Genomic DNA, 19,421 nt, shown 5'->3' on the forward strand with positions numbered 1-19,421 from the left:
GGATCAGGACTAGGTATACCTATGCGGTTTCAGGAACAAGTACAGCAGAACGGACATATATGGAACCACAGGTTGGACAGACATGGAACCGCAAGTGCGGATATACAGTTCAGCAAATAGGTGCTAGTTCAGATGAGACCAGAACATCGAAAGGTTCAAGATCAGATGGGGAAGTCAGACAAAGGATGAAGGTTAAAGATACTTGTTCAGACATAACAGATTTAGAGGCAAGTACTGATTCAGACTCAGGAGATCTAGAGATAGGCACTGATTCAGATGGGGGAGGTATAGAGATAGGTACTGATTCAGATGCAGCTAGTATGGAGATAGGCCTGATTCAGATGCTGCAGTTTTAGAGTTCGGTACTGATTCAGACACAGCTGGTACTGAGATAGGTACTGATTCATAAACTGCAGGTTTAGAGATAAGTATTGATTCAGACATGGCAGGTTTAGAGATAGGTACTAATTCAGAACCAACAGGTGCAGAATCGATCCTGGTTCAGACACAACTGGTTTAGAGATAGGTCCTTGTTCAGACACAATAGGTTCAGGAATATATCCTGGCTCAGACACAACAGGTTCAGGTATAGATACTGGTTCAGACACAACTTATTCAGGAATGTATCCAGGTTCACACACAACAGGTTCAGAGTTCAAGCTCAGGCCAGACAGGCACAGGGAAAACAGGTTCAAACAGAACAAGATCAGATACAAAGCACAGGTTCAGAGTTCAGGCCAAGGTTAGAAAAACAAAGGGAAGGGTTCAAGTACATACAAAACCTGACAACAAACTAAGCAGCTTCAAGACAAGCTGGACACTTAAGGCATAGATGTTGGACAGGTATCTCCTAATAGGTGAGGGTGCCTTAAATACCAGATGCCTCCCAGCTATTAGCTAGGGACATTCAGTAGTGTGCACACTATGCCTTTAAGAAACAGGAAGCACAGGTACGCACACTAGCCATGTTGCTTGGAGACCTGCTATGCATGCGCAGGCACAGGGATCAGGGAGCTGAGACAAATGCTAACAAAAGGTGCGAGGCTGGGATAGTAAGCATGTTGTTGTCTCTGCCAGTGAGAGGATGAGACAAGCAGGGATGCTGTTACTGCAAAACCTTTTAATGGTCCCTGAGAAAAGCTAGAATATGGGAAGGAAAAGAATAAACTATGTACTGTATGCAAATTTGTGTAATTAAACAGCACTCACAGCAATCTGGCTATGACAACCATAGAGGTCTACTGGAGACTTCTGGTTGTGATGCCAACCCATCGGTGACCTGAGATCACTTGACAGGATTTCCGGCATCCTTACCAAAGGTCCGAGTTAAGTGCAGCTCTCAGAAATTGACAGCAGCTTTTAACAGTTTAACAGTAGTGAGTGGATCACGATTCCACCCGCGGCTGTTCAAAACAGCTGATGTGCTCTGAATGATATTGGCTCAGCGCTGGTGCCCACATCAAAGGGAGCAATTCCGTCGTGGGTGTACTATTACACCCAAAGTCGGAAAGGGGTTAAAAAAAATTTTTTTATTCAGGCTATGTGCCCACGTTAGCGTTTTTAAACACTCAGAAAACCAGACTCATTCCCAGAAACTGCACGTTTTATTTCCGCGTATTTTTTTGCACCATTTTTGCTCAAAACCCGTGTGTTTTTGATGCTTTTTTTCCGCGCGGTCTCTGGGAACATTGGAAATGGCTAAAAATGTGGAGCTATGTGGAAAATAATGAGCATGCTGCGTTTTTAGCAGCTAAGCGTTTTCTGAGCTGTTAAAAACGCATGCATTGGCACAAAAAGCCAAAAATGCATTAAATTTAATGGGAAGCTTCTTTTAAGCGTTTATGAAGTGTCTGATCCAGCACAAACGCTTCAAAAATGCTTAAAAAATGAAACGTGGGCACACTGCCTAAATGTAAGGCCTCTGGATTAAAGTTCATCTTTTTCTATATGTAATATTTATTTCCAAAACATTGACTGACATTATTGCTTTTTGTAGGTTTTACTGACCCTTTAGATTTATTTTTACATGAAGTAACCTTGCTAAAAAACTAAGAGTGGGAGAAAATAATTACAAAAATCAGTGAAGTGTGATCAATGATAAACTAATAATAATGTCTGGCTAATTTCTGCAGTCCTGTGTATTCATCCTTGGCAAAAGGTTAATAATAACAATAATAATAATAATAATAATAATAATGTTAGTATGCATTAACCTGTTGCAGTATATTTGTTCTATGACTTCAAGTGAGGAATACTACTTAATAATACGTAACTTTCACTTAAGGTTATGTTCGTAAATCTTCTGCAACTGGTAAGTTAGCTATGTTAACCTTGGCAAAATTGAGTAATTCATTTCAATGTTGTAATAGATACCTTGAGAAATCTTAACTTTACCATGATCCAGGCTACGTAGCCAACCAACTCATGCAGGATCTATCTATCTATCTATCTATCTATCTATCTATCTAGAAATAATCCAGGCAGCACCAGCAAAAAAGAGGTGGGGGCAGTTAGCAGTTCCTGGATGCTGATTTCAGCAGTGATTTTGAGCATTTTAATTGACTAGTGGGTGAGTCTTTTCATGAATATAATCATTGACACGTGAGGATTTATTGTTTAATTAAGCTGTTTGCTCATGTATTATGATCTGTAAATGATGCATTTTCTCCTATATGGATTTATGTATGTGTGAATGTAAGCATATAATATGTGCACTACTTTGTATATAATTAATCTATTGTATTCTTTATGAATGATGGCTATTGAATGTAATTGATGTATTGATTGATACACCTTTAAATATTTTGGCATGTGCACTTTAACACTGCTTCAGAAAGGTCCTCAATTGGACCAAAATGTTGCCGTCACTATGGGCTATTACATTTTTCATTTTTTTTTTTCGGAGTGCTGCTGTCATTTTTGTAATTATCTTTCTATCTACCGTATATACTCGAATATAATCCGAGATTTTCAGCCCCTTTTTTTGGGCTGAAAGTCCCCCTCTCAGCTTATATTCGAGTTATATACACCAGGGCGTCGGAGGGGGAGGGGGAGCGGGGGTGTCAGGTCATACTTACCCGTCCTGGCGCTGTCTCTTCAGCCCCCAGCTTCTCCGCGATCTCCCTTCCTTCCTTCAGCGGTCACATGGTACCGCTCATTAAACTCATGAATATGCGCATATTCATGAGTTTTTATGAGCGGTACCACGTGACCGCTGAAGGCAGGAAGGGAGATTGCGGAGAAGCAGGGGGCTGAAGAGACAGCACCAGGACGGGTAAGTATAGCGATACTCACCTGTCCTGCATCCATCGCTGCTTGCTGCTGTCTGGCACGTCATCTGTCAGTGACGTTCAGACAGCAGAGGGTGCGGTGACGTGGTTAGTGCATGCCGTGCCCCCTCCAGTCTGAACATCACTGACAGATGACATGCCAGACAGCAGCAAGCAGCGATGGACCGGGGGACTGGTGAATATCTCAGGTACCAGCAGTGACACTGGCACCTGACACCTGGTGACGGAGAGGTGAGTATGTCATTTTTTTATTTTTAAATGCAGCAGCAGGGGCATCAAATGGGACCATAATCTATGGAGCATCTTATGGAGGCAGCATATGGGGGCATAATCTATGGAGCATCTTATGGAGTCAGCATATGGGGGCATAATCTATGGAGCATCTTATGGAGTCAGCATATGGGGGCATAATCTATGCAGCATCTTATGGAGGCAGCATATGGGGGAATAATCTATGGATCATCTTATGGGGCAGCATATGGGCCATAATCTATGGAACATCTTATGGAGTCATAACCTTTATGGAGCAGCATATGGGGCATATTATTCTATGGAGCATATTATGGGGCCATTATTAACCTTTGTGCAGCATTATATAGGGTGTATTTTGTATGAAGCATATTATGGGGCTATTCTGAACTGTATGGAGCATTATATGGGGCTCCTGATTCAATATGGATATTCAAAAACATTTAACCTACTGATGTCTCAATTAATTTTACTTTTATTAGTATCTATTTTTATTTTTTAAATTCACCAGTAGCTGCTGCATTTTCCACCCTAGGCTTATACTCGAGTCAATATGTTTTCCCAGTTTTTTGTGGCAAAATTAGGGGGGTCGGCTTATACTCGGGTCGGCTTATACTCGAGTATATACGGTATCTATCTATTTATCTATCTATCTATTCTATTTACTACCATTTATCTGTCTTTATGAACAGATAATAAATTTTGTAAATGGCAAACTGGGGTAACTAGGGCCCACAGATGGAATTTACTTTATCGGCCCAAAACACAGCTAGACTTACCTGTTTGATGTTATCCTCATTATCGTGTTGTGTCATTGATAAAATACAAATGGAAAATAAATGGCTCCTGCACATCTACCCCACCCACACCATAAATGGGGTGTGTAATTAAAATGGTGTGCATTATATGGGTTCTTTAGTCGATGCAATTGACACTCACCGATCAGCATATTGGGAAATCTTTATTCACAATGGAGAACTTTTTTAACCATTTTATTATGCAGTGCAGTAAGGATGCTGTAATTTCACACCCTTCATATTATATGAGGCTGGAAAAAGTCAAGCACAGCACTCTGCAGGCCTGTAATGAACAGCTGAACATGTTGCTCCATTTTAGTGGGGATAATTGTTCCCCATTCTCAAAATTGATGTGGGTCCTAGCAATAGAAAAATTTAAATATCAGTAATGATGAGAGAGGTATCAAAAACATTGGCTAACATGTGTAAACCCCTTAAAAACAAATTTTCCTTTTTGAAAAATACTTAAAATGAAATTCTGTCCAGTAACTGATAAGCAAACAAAATAACAAACTGTAGAAAATACTGATATTTTACCTAGAAAAGCTAGCTCACCCTACTAGGACACTTAATTTTGAGACTTTACCTATCAGCAAAGGTTGGAACCCTAATGGAGTTTGAAAATGGCGCTCCTACTCCTCAGTGGTAGTCCCTGGAATCCCTGGTGTGCTCTAATCTTGGTATACAATAAACAAAATTGTTAGCACAATCACAGATATATGTAAAAAGTCTATAGTGCAAAAAGATCAAACATGTTTAACCTCTTAATGACCGCCATTATGTCTTTTAACGGTGGTGGTATAAGGGACCTTATTACTCAGCGCCACTTTTTAGCGACATTGAGGAATAAGAGTATAGCGCTGCTGAGCGGAGGCAATTCCTGCGAGTGTCAGCTGTATGTGACAGCTGATACCCTGGAGTATCAGCCGCCCTGGCCAGTTTTACAACCGATTGGGGCCAATTAATCCCTTAAATACCGCAGACAACTGTATTTAATTTGTTACAAGGGGGTAACAAGACCCCCTTCGCAACCAGCAGGTCCCAATGGCTACCATTGCACCCTGAGGTCATGTGATGATCCCAGGGTATGGTTGCCTGTGTAATCCAACTATAAGCTGAGTCTCACAGGCACCAGTCAGTAAGACACTGAGAGTCTCTTAGGGTGTGTGCACACACTGCGGATTCTGCTGTGGATCCGCAGCAGATTTGGCCCTGCGGACCCGCAGCAGTTTCTGCTGCGGTGTACAGTATCATTATTCCCTATGGGAAATGGAAACCGCAGTGCAGATGCTGCGGAATTTTCCGTGCGGATTTTCTGCAGTTTCTAAACCACAGAAAGAATTGACATGTCAATTCTTTCTGCGGATTCCGCAGCGGTTTACCATCTCCTCCATTGTGGAGATGGTAAAACCGCAGGATAATCAGCAGATAAATCGCAGGTCTTTTGACCTGCGGATTTATCTGCGGATTTTGAAAATCCGCGCGGATCAATCCGCAGCAGGTTCCGCAGCGTGTGCACACAGCCTTACACTGCTGTTCATGAGTTCAGCAGTGTATGAGACCAGTGAGCAAAATAAAAATTATACATGTCTCACACTGGGACTAAGTAAATAAGTGAAAAACAAGTAAAATAAAATGTTTAAAAAAATACAAAAACAAAACAAAAAAGTGCACACAAATCACTAAAATCTGTTTGAACACTCAAAACGCAGTGTTTGTAACAAAAAAATAAACAAAAAAGTTCACAAAATTGGTATTTCCCTATCCGCATCCGCTCTATAGATCTGACAAGTTATTTATTACGTTTGATGAATTTCTTAGACAAAAATAATAAAACACAAGCCAAAAATTTCATTTTTTCAACATAGTGACTCATAAAAAAGAGAATAAAAAGGTGATCAAAAAGTCATATGTAAAAACAATGGTAGAAATGGAAATGCCAAACTGTCCCACAAATAACAATCCCCAATATTTCTCATTCAGCAAAAAAATAAAAAAGTTACAGCTCTCAGAATATGGGGATGCAAAATCAAATTCATTTTGCTAAAATATTGTTTTCAGTCTGTAAAAATAGCAAAGCTTAAAAAACGATATAAATCTGGTACCGCTGTATTTGTACTGACCCGTCGAACAAATCATTCTTATTGCTTTTACCACACGGTGAACAGCACAAAAAAAAGAAAAATAGCTAAATTGCTGGGTTTTGTTCATTCTGTGTCTGAAAAATGTGAATAAAAAGCAATCAAAAAATACTATGTATCCCAAAAAAATCTACAACTCCTCTAGCAAAAAAATAAGCCCTCATGCAGCTCTGGTCTCCCAAAAATAAAAAAAAGTTGCAGCTCTCGGAATATGGAGACAAAAAAAAAATACTTTTTATGAAAAAAAAGATTTTTGCTGTGTGATAGCAGCAAAACCTAAAAAAAACCCAAAACAAAATATATCTGGTATGGCTGGAATCGCACCATCCCGAAGAATAAATCTGCTTTATCACTTATATGCCATCTTGCTAAGATGTTTTTATAAAATTACAATAAAGGATAGAGGTTTTCAATATCATAGCCTAATTTTCCGTTATCTAATACTCCATTTTGCTGGTGACTGGACTTCCCTCTGCTTATGCATATGCCTAATTTTGCAGCAAATACAAAAATTACATTTTTACTGCTAAAATACCATATTTCTACATCTCAACATTGTAAAATTCTGTGAGGCACCTATAGGTTCAAGATACTCACTCCAGCCCTAGATGAATTCTTTGAGGGGTCTAGTTTCCAAAATGGGGTCACTTATGGAGAGCTTCTGGTGTTTTCACAAGATAGCATTCACAATCTATCCTAGGTAAATAGCGCTTTCTCCTTTCCTGGCCCTGGCATGTACTCAAGCAAAAGTTTTTGACCTCTTGGGTATGGTCGCGTTCATGATGAATTATGCAACAAATTATGGGATCTGTTTTCGCCTATTATCTATTGTGAAACTTGCAAATTTATGGCTAAAACAACATTTTTGTGAAAAAATTAAAATTTTCGACATGGTGACCTAATGTTATCAAATTCTGTGTAGTACCTATGGGTTAAAAATGCTTACTGTACTCCTGGATAAAATTCTTGAGTGGTGTAGTTTCCAAATGGGGTCACTTGTGGCGACATGATGCCCGCAGACAACTCCATCAAAGTCTGCGTTCCAAAATGTCACTCCTTCCTTTTTAAGCCCTGCCGGGCACCCAAACAGTGCCTTTCCTCCATATATAGAGCATCAGCGAACTCAGGAGAAATTGCACAACATATTGTGTCTAACCTTGTGAAAATAAAAAAACATGGTGCTAAAAGTACATTTTGTGGGTAAAATGTGATTTTTTTATTTTCGCAGATCTACGTTATAAATTTCTGTGAAGCATCTGGGAGTTCAAGGTGCTCATGACACATCTATATAAGTTCCTTGAGGGGTCTAGTTTCCAAAATGGGATCAATTGTATGGGGTTTCCACTGTTTAGGCACATCAGGTGTCCGCTCTCGATTCCAGAGGGTTTTGCGTTCAAAAAGGTAAACAGAGGTCCTTCCCTTCCAAGCCCTGCTGTTCGCCAAAATAGTAATATTCCCTCATATGTGGTATCAGAGTACTCAATAGAAAATTTTCAACAAATTTTAGGGTCCATTTTCTCCTATTACTCTTGTAAGAATAACAAATTTGGAGCTAAAGTAACATTTTTGTGAAAAAAAGTTAAATGTTCATTGTTTCCTTGCAGATAGTTTTAATTCCTGTGAAGCACCTGAAGGGTTAATAAACTTCTTGAATGTGGTTTTGAGGAATTTGAGGGGTACAGTTTTTAGACTGTTGTCACTTTGGGGTATCTTCTGTCATATAGACTCTCCAAAGTTCCTTCAAATGTGATTTGTTACATAAAAAAATATTTTGGTAAATTTTGTTGGAAAAATGAGAAATTGCTGATCAAATTTTAACCCTTGCAACTTCCTAACAAAAAAAAATGTTTAAAAAGTAATACAGATGTAAAATAGACATCTGGGAAATTTTATTAATTAGCTATTTGTGTGACATAACTCTCTGACTTAAAGGCATAAAAATATAAAAGTTTGAAAATTTCAAAATTTACAACATTTTTGCCACATTTCCAATATTTTCACAAGTGAACACATGTTATATCGAAGAAATTCAAACACTCTCATGAAGTACAATATGTCACAATAAAACATTTTCAGAATCAGTGGGATCCGCTGAAGCATTCCAGAATGATAACCTCATAAATTGTCAATGGTCAGATTAAAAAAATTTGGCCTTGTCATTACTGTAAAAATTGGCTCAGTCACTGAGGGGTTAATACTGCACCAGTATAAACAATAATAATAGTATTGTATAGTACTGAACTAAAGATATATAGGATATAACTGGAAAAATACTACATTACCCTATTTGTTGCCTAAATGTCTGTCCTCTACCTAACAGAGGAGGTTTGCACTCTAGAAATTGCGAGAAGGCATCCTCACTCCACATCGTCTACACCTTGATTTTCCTAGACAGACCTAGGTTGATAATAGAACAGGAATAGAGGTAAACAGATATCATATAGTCAATATATTTACAGAATAATGATGTAAAATCTGAGCTTGTATTGTATATATCAGCCAGTTTCACTTTAAGAACTTATCAAGAGACGTGCTCAAATTGTTGCATCAACGCATTTCATCAGTTGGCTTGATGAGGGGTGACAGATCCTTGTTTAAATATCCCATTCTTTATGAGACCACTCCCTGATAATTTAGACAGGTTCCTGTTTGGAGGGATATTACATTGATTAATATATGTGGAGTCCATCCCTTCATATTCACTGCACTGGAGTTGTTTTCCAGTCACTAGAGGTCCCAGGAAAAGCCCACGGTGTGACCAGAAATGATGTAACCGGTTACCACTGCGCATGTCTTTATTTAGTGTGCTCCAGGCAGGAGCACACAAGTATAATATGCACATATCATGCATGTCAGAAATGCCAGTTTAAGCATCAGTTTAAGTATTTCCGTTACAGTGCGCTCCATACTCCACAATATTGCTCATGACAGGAAGGGTGCGTTACACATTGGAACACATGCTATATATTAATGCTTAAGTATATATTTTTTAAGAAGTTTACATGTTTTAGCCAATGTTCTCGAGACCTCTTTCTTCACTACAAATATTTAAATACTGATAATATAGCATAGCAAGTTTCTAATTGGTGGTATCCAATCATTAAAAACACTGTTTAACGAATTGTATGCTGAATACAATGAACATATTAAACTGCAGTGGGAGATCAGGGCTTTAGAAAGTGACATAAAGAAGAAAATTGTCCCTAAAGGCCTGAGGATCAACCTGAATACATCTCCCAGAACAGCCCACCCTGAATTACTGGCTATGTGGCTTTAGAAATCAGGTGAATCCTCACTCAGATTAATGCATCTACTTTTTGGAAAAAAAAAGTTATTTGAGAAAACACATCTCAATAAATTGATTGATACTATCGTAAAGTTTAAATTTAATCAAGAATTTATCAGGCATTGAAATTTTATTGCAAACATCAGTTGAGAATACCAGACATTCCTCAACCCCTTCAACCAAGAGCCTGTGTTCACTTTCATGACCAGGCCAAATTTCACAATTCTGACCAGTGTCATTTTTTAGGTAATAACTCTGGAATGCATCAACGGATCCCACTGATTCTGAGAGTTTTTTCTGATATAATGTACTTCATGATGGTGGTAAAATTTGTTTCATATGACTTGTGTTTATTTGTGAAAAAACTGAAAATATGGCAAAATATTTTAAAATTTAACAATTTTATGAAATTTTAGTCTTTATGCCTTTAAATCAGTTGGGTCATCCTTTGTTGTCTTAAAAAAGGCCCTGACTAGGCAATCCTTGCTGCATATGTGAACTGTAACCTCATCGTTAACCGCCACCTATTCCTACCGTGCCAGCATAGTACAGTCCACATGCATTTCAGGTGTCTGAGTCTCATCAGGATCACCTCCATCCCAAGGGATTAACGTATGGGATGAGGGTCTGGATTCTGCTCGGACCCTACTTTGTCTGGCCCCCGATCCAACTGGAAAAAAATTTGAGCATCCGTGCAGATGCTTTCCTCCTCTTCATTCTGTGGATCTTTGGAGCACACCTCTGATGCCCATGGAATAGAATGTGTGAACAGCTCGGCAGACCTGTGGTTCCCTACAGTCAGTTGGGTGGGTAAAGAGGTGTGACTTGGGGATAAACAAGGGTGCTATGTGTGATATTCAGATGGAGGAAGAGGAGGAGAGGCTTCATGATGCAGTGCTTGCTATCCACTGGAGCACATGCTCTTTCTGGCCCTCATTTACAAGACATACCGCTGTGCACCTGCCAAAGAAAGATAGTCAAGTAGCCCATCCAAAACCAGATGTTGTCAGCTGTCTTTGGATATACCAAAATGATGTTTGTTCAGTTTAGCTTTCAGTAACATTACCACCTAATCCATGTACACCTTGAACAACAGAAAACAGAAAACTCAAGGTAAAGTGCACCTAAACAAATAATTTTGTAATTCCACATTAATTAAGATAAATTAATGATTACCACAAACCATGCACTCATGGATAGGAGTGAAGGACAACTCGGAAAAAGAATGAATAAAAAACCTAAGAAAATAAACTGAAATAATGTCGAATAATTAACAATATTTATTAAGGAATGTAGAGTACAGTGAAATAAAAGGGCGGGAAACCAATACCAAGGAAAGGGCACAACACAGGTGACACTAAAATGTACTAGTAAAAGCCAAGTTGATCAGCATATCAAAATTTACATAGAAGCACAGTCCTGTGCAATACATGAGGTAGGAGTTAATACATATTAAAGTGCAAATGCATAAAGAGAGTATTTGCGATAAATAAGGTATAGACTGGGAGATAATAATAAAGGTGCAAGTGCTTAAATTAAATGCCAGTGCATTAGCAGATTGTCACACATAACAAAAGACCTAATGAATCATCATCAAGGTATTGTGTAAGGTTAAACAATACATGGTGTTAAAGTTAGGCTTCCCAAGGTGAATAGCAAAGTGCTGTTACCTCATGTAAGTATGGAGTCACCAGTAGGGATGAGCGACTTTGCCTTTTTTCGGGTCGAATCGGGTTTCATGAAACCCGACTTTCTCAAAAGTCGGGTGGAACGCAATTAGCCGATTATCGTGAAAAGTCGAAGGCCGACTGAAACACGAAACCAAATGCAAGTCAATGGGGAACCACGGTTGGCAGTGAGTGGAGGACAGGAAACACATCTACAGTGCCCTTTTTAATGCCAAAAACATCAATTCTTATTACTTAAGCTTGTCAACCTTAATTTACTTTATAATAATTGTTAGGCATTGAAAACTGGGGGTTATTTGGCTAAAGTAGTGGGAGGGGGGTAGGGCTGGCTCCAGATTTTCTTGGGCCCTGGGCCAAAGAGTGTCACTGGGCTCCTTTAACACATGCCACAATTCATTATCCTGTGATACGGCAGAGAAATAGCGGTATAGTACAATGAAAAATACTTCACTTCTTACATCTCATGACTGATATCCATTTTAAATTCTCCAATAGCTCCAAAAACGGACAGTATATTACTCCATACAGTATTATGGCCACCACATAGTGCGCTATACAGTGTAATGAGGCCCATATATTTCTCCATACAGAATCATTGGTCCCATATAATGTTCCATACAGTATATGATGAGCTCCACATAATGCTACAGTATATGTTGGTCCCCATGGATGAAGCTCCACTGTCTTATGGGACCAAATAATGCTCCATATATAATGGGCCCCATTTCGAATGCTCCAGTGTATAATGGGCCCTGTAAATGCTGCTCCAGTGTCTGATGTCCACCTTTGGAATGCTCCAGTGTATGGTGGGCCTCACATATCATTCTCTAGAGTATAGTGCTCCCCAAAAATTGCTCCTTCGCTAGGGAATCCCTGTACTAGTCTGGACTCCTCGTCGTCCCCATCTTCCATCTCACTGCACTTGGACTGTTTAGACAGAGGGTGTACAGACGTGAGGTCATCGCGCTCTCTGAACAGAATGTCACTGTCAGGAAATGCGGAAGACGTCACGGCGGTGGAGCACGGAGAGGTAAGTATTTCAACTTTGCAAGTGCTGTGATCCTGAGCAAGCAGGGGGGGGCCACTCGTGGCTGGCGGTACTGGCACAGGGCCCCTCATAGTACGCCGGTGTGTCTGACGGCGGGCGTGCACCCCCACCATCAGAGACACTTGATTGTACTATGAGGGACCCTGTGCCAGTGCCGCTGCCCAAGAGTGGGCCCACCCACCTGTCCAGGGCAACGGCACTCGCACGGGTGCGTGCGCCAGGTGGTGACCCCGGCCTTGTGGGGTGAAGCAGCACAGTTAGGGAGGTGGAAAAAATGGCATATGTTGATGTTGGACATTCAGCAGCTGCAAATGGAGTAATTTGAGAAGTTCGCGGAAGGGGAGGACAAAAGCGAGCCATTTTTCTGGCAACCTGCGTGTCAGCAGGGGAGGGTGGGACAAAATCCTTTGAAACCCATGCATGGTTCATTTTAATGAAGGTTAGATCATCAACATTTTGGGTCAACAGACGGGTCCTTTTTTCTGTCAGGATTGATCCAGCAACACTGAAGACTCTTTCAGATAACACACTAGCAGCAGGGCAAGCGAGCTCCTGTAAGGCATATTGTGCCAATTCCGGCCAGGTGTTAAGTTTACTGGCCCAATAGTCAAAGGGGAACCGGTGAGGGAGAACATCGATATGGGAGGAGAAGTAGTTTGTTACCATAGTTGACAACTGCTGTCTCCTGTCACTTTCAATCGATGCAGTATTACCAGTCGTGTGAGCAGTACTTGAATAATCAGTCCACAACATGGTCATGAAACCCCTGTGTCCAACGCCACTTCAGCTGTGTGCACCATGAACACCTCTTCCATGTTGCCCCCTATGGCTCGTGGGAGAAACATCACGGCTGCTGTGTGCTGGGAATGCCTCAAACAAAGGTTTTACCAGAGTTGCTTTTTTGTTAGCCAATATTAGCTCTAGGTTCTCCTGTGGCATGATGTTTTGGAATTTGCCTTTATTGCGTGGATCCAGGATGCTGGCCAACCAGTAGTCGTCATCGTTCATCATTTTGGCAATGCGGGGGTCCCTTTTTAGGATCTGCATGGCATAATCAGACATGTGGGCCAATGTTCCAGGTGTCAATGATGCACTGCAAGTGCTGGGTGGAGGAGAACTTTCTGGCAAATCATCATCCCTCCAGTCATGCACAAACCCTGTACCTGACCTTGCCACGCCAACATTTTGTCTGAGAAGCATCCTCCTCCCCTAAATAATCATCCCCAACATCCTCCTCCTCTTCCTCCACCTCGTCCATGAGACTTCCCTGAGCAGACAATGGCTGACTGTCATCAAGGCTTCCCTCCTCCTCTTCCTTCTCGGCTGCAGACGCCTGCTCCTTAATGTGCGACAAAGTTTGCATGAGCAGGCGCACAAGTGGGATGCTCATGCTTATGATGGCATCATCTGCGCTTACCAGCCATGTGCATTCCTCAAAACACTGAAGGACTTTACAGAGGTCTTTCAGCTTTGACCACTGCACACCAGACAACTCCATGTCTGCCTGCAAACCGCCTGACCGTGTATCCTCCCACAAATGAATAACAGCCTGCCTCTGTTCGCACAGCCTCTGAACCATGTGCAGAGTGGAGTTCCACCTTGTTGCAACGTTGATAATTAGGCAGTCCTTGGGAAGGTGGAGCAATCGCTGCAGCTTCTGCATGCGACTGGAGTGTACGGGCAACCGGCGGATGTGCGAGCACAGTCTTCGCACCTTATGGAGCAGGGGTGTTAACTCCGGATAATTATTGAGGAAGCACTGCACCACCAGGTTCAAGGTGAGAGCCAGGCAAGGTATGTGTCTGAGTTTTGAAAGGACTATGGCTGCCACAAAATTCCGGCCGTTATCACTAACTACCTTGCCTGGCTCAAGATGTAGACTGCCCAGCCATGACTCAGTTTGTCACTGCAAGTAGTCGGCCAGTACCTCCGCGGTGTGTCTGTTGTCGCCCAAACACATCATCTTCAGCACAGCCTGCTGACACTTACCACTAACTGTTCGACAGTGGGACACCTCGTGTGCATCACTGGCAGCTGCGGATGGAGTGCTCGTGCGACTGCGCTCTGTGGACGAGCTTTCGCTTCTGGAGGAGGAGGGTCGAACGCCTACAGCCAACTGTTTCCTATACCGTGGGCTAGACAGCACTGTCCCACCGCCGCTGTCCCCTGTGGACCCTGCATCCACCACATTAACCCAGTGCGCAGTGATGGACACGTAACGGCCCTGGCCATGCCTACCGGACCATGCATCAGTTGTGAGGTGCACATTTCCACTCACTGATTGCTTGAGTGCATGGACAATGCTGTCTTTCACATGCACATGGAGGGCTGGGATGGCTTTTTGCGAAAAGAAGTGCCGACTGGGTAGGTCATAGCGTGGTACTGTGTAGGCCATGAGCTCGCAGAAAGATTTGCTTTTAACCAACCGGTAGGGCATCATCTCTAAGGAGATTAGTTTGGCAATGTGGGCGTTCAAAGCCAGTGTACGCGGATGAGAGGATGAGTACTTTCTTGTCCTACTCAGAGTCTCTGGTTGGGTGAGCTGGACTTGAGAGCTGCATATGGTGGAACTAGCGGTGGACATGGCGGACTGAGAGAGGGTTGGTGATGGTGTTGGTGGTGTTGCTGATGGCCTAGATTCAGTCTTTCGTAGCAATAACATTGTGATTCTATGACTGATTTGCCCTTGCGACGACACCTCGACATTTGCTGCTTGTGGTGTGCTAACCGGTGGGCTTACAGTGGGGGAAGCGATGTAGCGTTGCTGATTACCTTCATTCGGAGCAAGTGCACATGTGGTACATGAGGTTTGGTAGTCCGTCCACGCTTGCAACTGCATGGTGGTTAAATGTCTAAGCATGCAACTGGTATTCAAATTTCTCAGATTTTTCCCTCGGCTAAAGGTCTGTGCGTACTTCTTACAGATAACTTTTGCCTGATCATTAGGATTTTGTTCAAAAAAGTGCCACACTGCACTCTTCCTACTATGGAAGACATTTTGAGGCCTTGCACGCTGTGCTAATTTGACCATCTGGCCAAGCTGTCCTGCAACTCTTTTGGTTTTTGTAACCTGTTTTTGGACTGCTACGGTCCTGCCAGATAACAGCTGTTGCGATGTCGTTGCCTGCTGCGGATCCTCCTCCTCCTCTTCTGAGCTATTGGCAGCGGCACCCTCTTTCCCCAATGGATGCCAATCTGGGTCAACAACTGGGTCATCCATCACCTCCTCTTCAATTTCATGTGCACCTTCCTCTGTGTCACCGTGTAAGGTGGTATAGTATGTGGGAAGGGACACCTGAGTTTCATCAGGGTCTGATTCTGCCTCAGTACACTGCGAGGACAATGCAGTGTTCTGAGTGAATGTACCAGCAGAAAAATCTAGCAGTGGCTGTGCATCAGTGCACTCCATGTCAGATTCATCTTGGACTGGGGAATTCACGATTTGACTTGATAACCAAGGCATGGTATGTGAAAAGAGCTCCATGGAGTAATCTGTAGTGTGGCCTGCCGCATCTTTCACTTTTGGTAGGGGTGAAAGACACAAGCAAAGGTGTTGTTCCTTACCAGGAGCCTCCACTGACGACTCAGTGCTTTTATTTTTTGAAACTTCAGAAGAGGAGGCGAGAGAGCTGGAGGCTGTGTCAGCAATGTAAGCCAAAACTTGTTCCTGAAGCTCCGGCATTAAAAGCGGTTTACCTACTCCCAGAAAAGGGAGTCTTCGAGGCCTTGTGGAGCCAGACGATGATGCAGGCTCAACACCTCCTGCCTTTGGTGCTATTGTGCTTTTGCCACTACCAACAGATGCACCACCAGCACCACCACCATCAGGACCAGCTGGCAACCCCCGCCCAATTCCACGGCCTCTTCCACCATACTTCCTCATTTTTGTGAAAGTGTACCCAAAATACCACCAGCTATATGGTACTGTAAAACAAGGTAGAAGGTGTATATAGTATTGGTGAGAATTTGAATCTCACTAGAGATTTGAGGACGCTGAACTATTGTCTCAGGCCCAGTAGAGATTACACCTCAACATAACAGGCTGAAATTGAATGGTGTATGACAAGGTGGAGGGTGTATATAGTATTGGTGAGAATTTGAATCTCACCAGAGATTTGAGGACGCTGAACTATTGTCTCAGGCCCAGTAGAGATTACACCTCAAAGTAACAGGCTGAAATTGGATGGTGTATGACAAGGCGGAGGGTGTATGTAGTATTGGTGAGAATCTGATTCTCACTAGAGATTTGAGGACGCTGAAATATTGTCTCAGGCCAAGTAGAGATTACTCCTCAATGTAACAGGCTGAAATTGGATGGTGTATGACAAGATGGAGGGTGTATATAGTATTGGTGAGAATTTGAATCTCACTAGAGATTTGAAGACGCTGAACTATTGTCTCAGGCACAGTAGAGATTAAACCTCAATGTAACAGGCTGAAATTGGATGGTGTATGACAAGGTGGAGGGTCTGTATAGTATTGGAGAGAATTTGGATCTCACTAGAGATTTTAGGAGGCTGACAATGATGCTATCAGTCCAAGTATGGACGCAGGCAGCCTAATAAGCAGGACTGCTGCACACAAAAGGGTGGAAAAATGAACGCTTGGTAACTGTGCAGAAAAGAGGAAGAAAAGTATTTTTGCTTTTAAAAAAGCAGTTTGCACAGCAGTGTGCAAACAGCAGTGCAGCTATCAGGGAGCCTTATAAGGCAGCCTAATAACCAACAGAGCTGATGCACAAAAATAGAGCCTCCCCTGTCACTGCACACAAACTGTTGTGATGTACAGTGGAAATCGCTAACAGCAGAAGCAGTTTTTTGGTTCTTCTTCCCTGCCTAGCACTCTCCCTTATTCTGAATCAGCAGCAGCAACCTCTCCCTAATGCTAAGATCGGCAGAAGTAAGATGGCGGTCGGTGTGCACGCCCTTTTATAGCCCCTGTGACGCCACACAAAGCCAGCAAATCACTTGCATGCCCTCCTCAAAGTTGGTGGTGACCGATGCCTATGTCATCGCGTTGCCCACAGTGTGCGTCCTCCATCATTGGCTGAAAAAGGGGGCTGGAAGCATCATTTGAAATGCGACTTTGGAGCTCGGGTCGCCGACCTCGTGGCCGACCTCACGCTATGGTCGGGTTTCGTTTCATGAAACCCGACTTCAGCGAAAGTCGCCGACTTTTGAATTTGACCGACCCGTTTCACTCAACTCTAGTCACTAGGATACGGCCACCCCGATGTGCGTTTCGTGTGTTGTGTCCTTTCCTTGGTATTGGCTTCCCTCCCTTTTATTTCATTGTACTCTACATTCCTTAATAAATATTGTTAATTATTCAACATTATTTAGTTTTCTTTTCTTCGTTTTTTTATTTTTTTACCTTGAACAACAAGCCTATTCCCCCCTCCACCACAGCCTTGCTTTTTCCCAGTCATGTTGAATGTACCTGTCCCCCTGTACCTGTTTTACAGCCCTAGACCCAGATCTTTCAGTCACCTGTCACTAAATTAACAATCAGCATTTATTTGCTGCAATAGCGTCTGTATTATCAGAAATAATTCAGATTATGAAATGTTGCCTGATGTCTAGCCCACACTATTAGCACAAATTATATATATAAGCTGGAAGGTCGATTTCCCACAGGACCCAATCTATATGAACTAACTGACTTCTAGTAGCAGCTGCAGGAGCAGTCTCTCTGTGCTTTTACACTGACAAAATGGCATTAAAAAAGAACATGTCCATTTTTTATATGGAGAGGAACATGTGACTTCAGCAGCCAATGAAAGAAGTCCTTGTGTGTGGATTTTATGGATGGTTTCTGCACCCTGATTGGCTCCCAGAATATCCACACATTAAGTTAATTAAAAAAGTAAAAACCAGTCTACCGCTACGCTGACATCTCCCCTTCCCCTCCCCTCACCAAACACATCCACCCCTCTCATCATACAGCAGCACTATCTTAACCAAAGTCCTAATAAAAGCATTAGGGCTATTTCACACGTACTGAAATTCTCGGTACTCGAAAATTCAGTACCAGAGATATCAGTGTCCGTGTTTTTAATACTTGTGACTTACGTGTGGCAACCGTGTGCCACGTCAGTATCACGGTGCCTGGGAATCAGGAGTACTGTTCACGTTTTTCGCGGGTGCCAGGTGCTGAGACAGCTCACATCACTGTCCCATGCTCGTTCAGCGATCAGCTCGAGCAGGGGACAATGTTGAGAGTTGTAATCAACTGTTAACAGCGAGAGCAGGCGGCGGCTGATGGTTAGTATTCATCAGCAAACGCCTATGCTATAAATACATTATTTTTTTTAAATTGACGTCAGTTGCCCTGTGTTTTTGATAGCCAGCCAGGCAAAACTGACAGTTCAGTGAGCAGAGCAATCACGTACAGCTCAGTGTCTCTGTTGGATGGCAGGCTGTATAGCAACCCCAGCTAGCTGCCTTTTGGTACTCTCACATATCCAGCCCAGCAAATACCTGATCAGTAAACACCTTTCCATCTTGGCAGTGGATCTGTGTTGCAAGCCTTTCATCTATATTCAGTACCTGGTCTTCCGAATATACTACATACGTACATCTCGCAAAGCAGTATGCACTTTCAAACGGCTGTTCAAGGATTGTATAAATGCTATGAGATATGCACTGAAAAGCCTTGTCAAAAATTGATCACACTTTAATAATAGAAATTGCATAGGACAGAAATATGAACAAGTAAATATAAGAAATGAATTAGTACAAGTCACTCCCTTAAAAATTCCCTGAATCCAAAATCACTCAGTTGCAAGTCACACTTAAGCCAAATCACACTTAGAACAAACTACTACCAAGTTTATTCATTATCTATTTTGATGCTTTAAATATAGTAACTTTTCCTTAGCTGCAATACAACCTGCACTTCATTGCAATGTTTGTAGCTGCTA

This window comes from Dendrobates tinctorius, unplaced genomic scaffold (genome assembly GCF_039654945.1).
Source record: "Dendrobates tinctorius isolate UK_male_01 unplaced genomic scaffold, ASM3965494v1 ptg000025l, whole genome shotgun sequence".
Taxonomy (NCBI): Eukaryota; Metazoa; Chordata; class Amphibia; order Anura; family Dendrobatidae; genus Dendrobates; species Dendrobates tinctorius.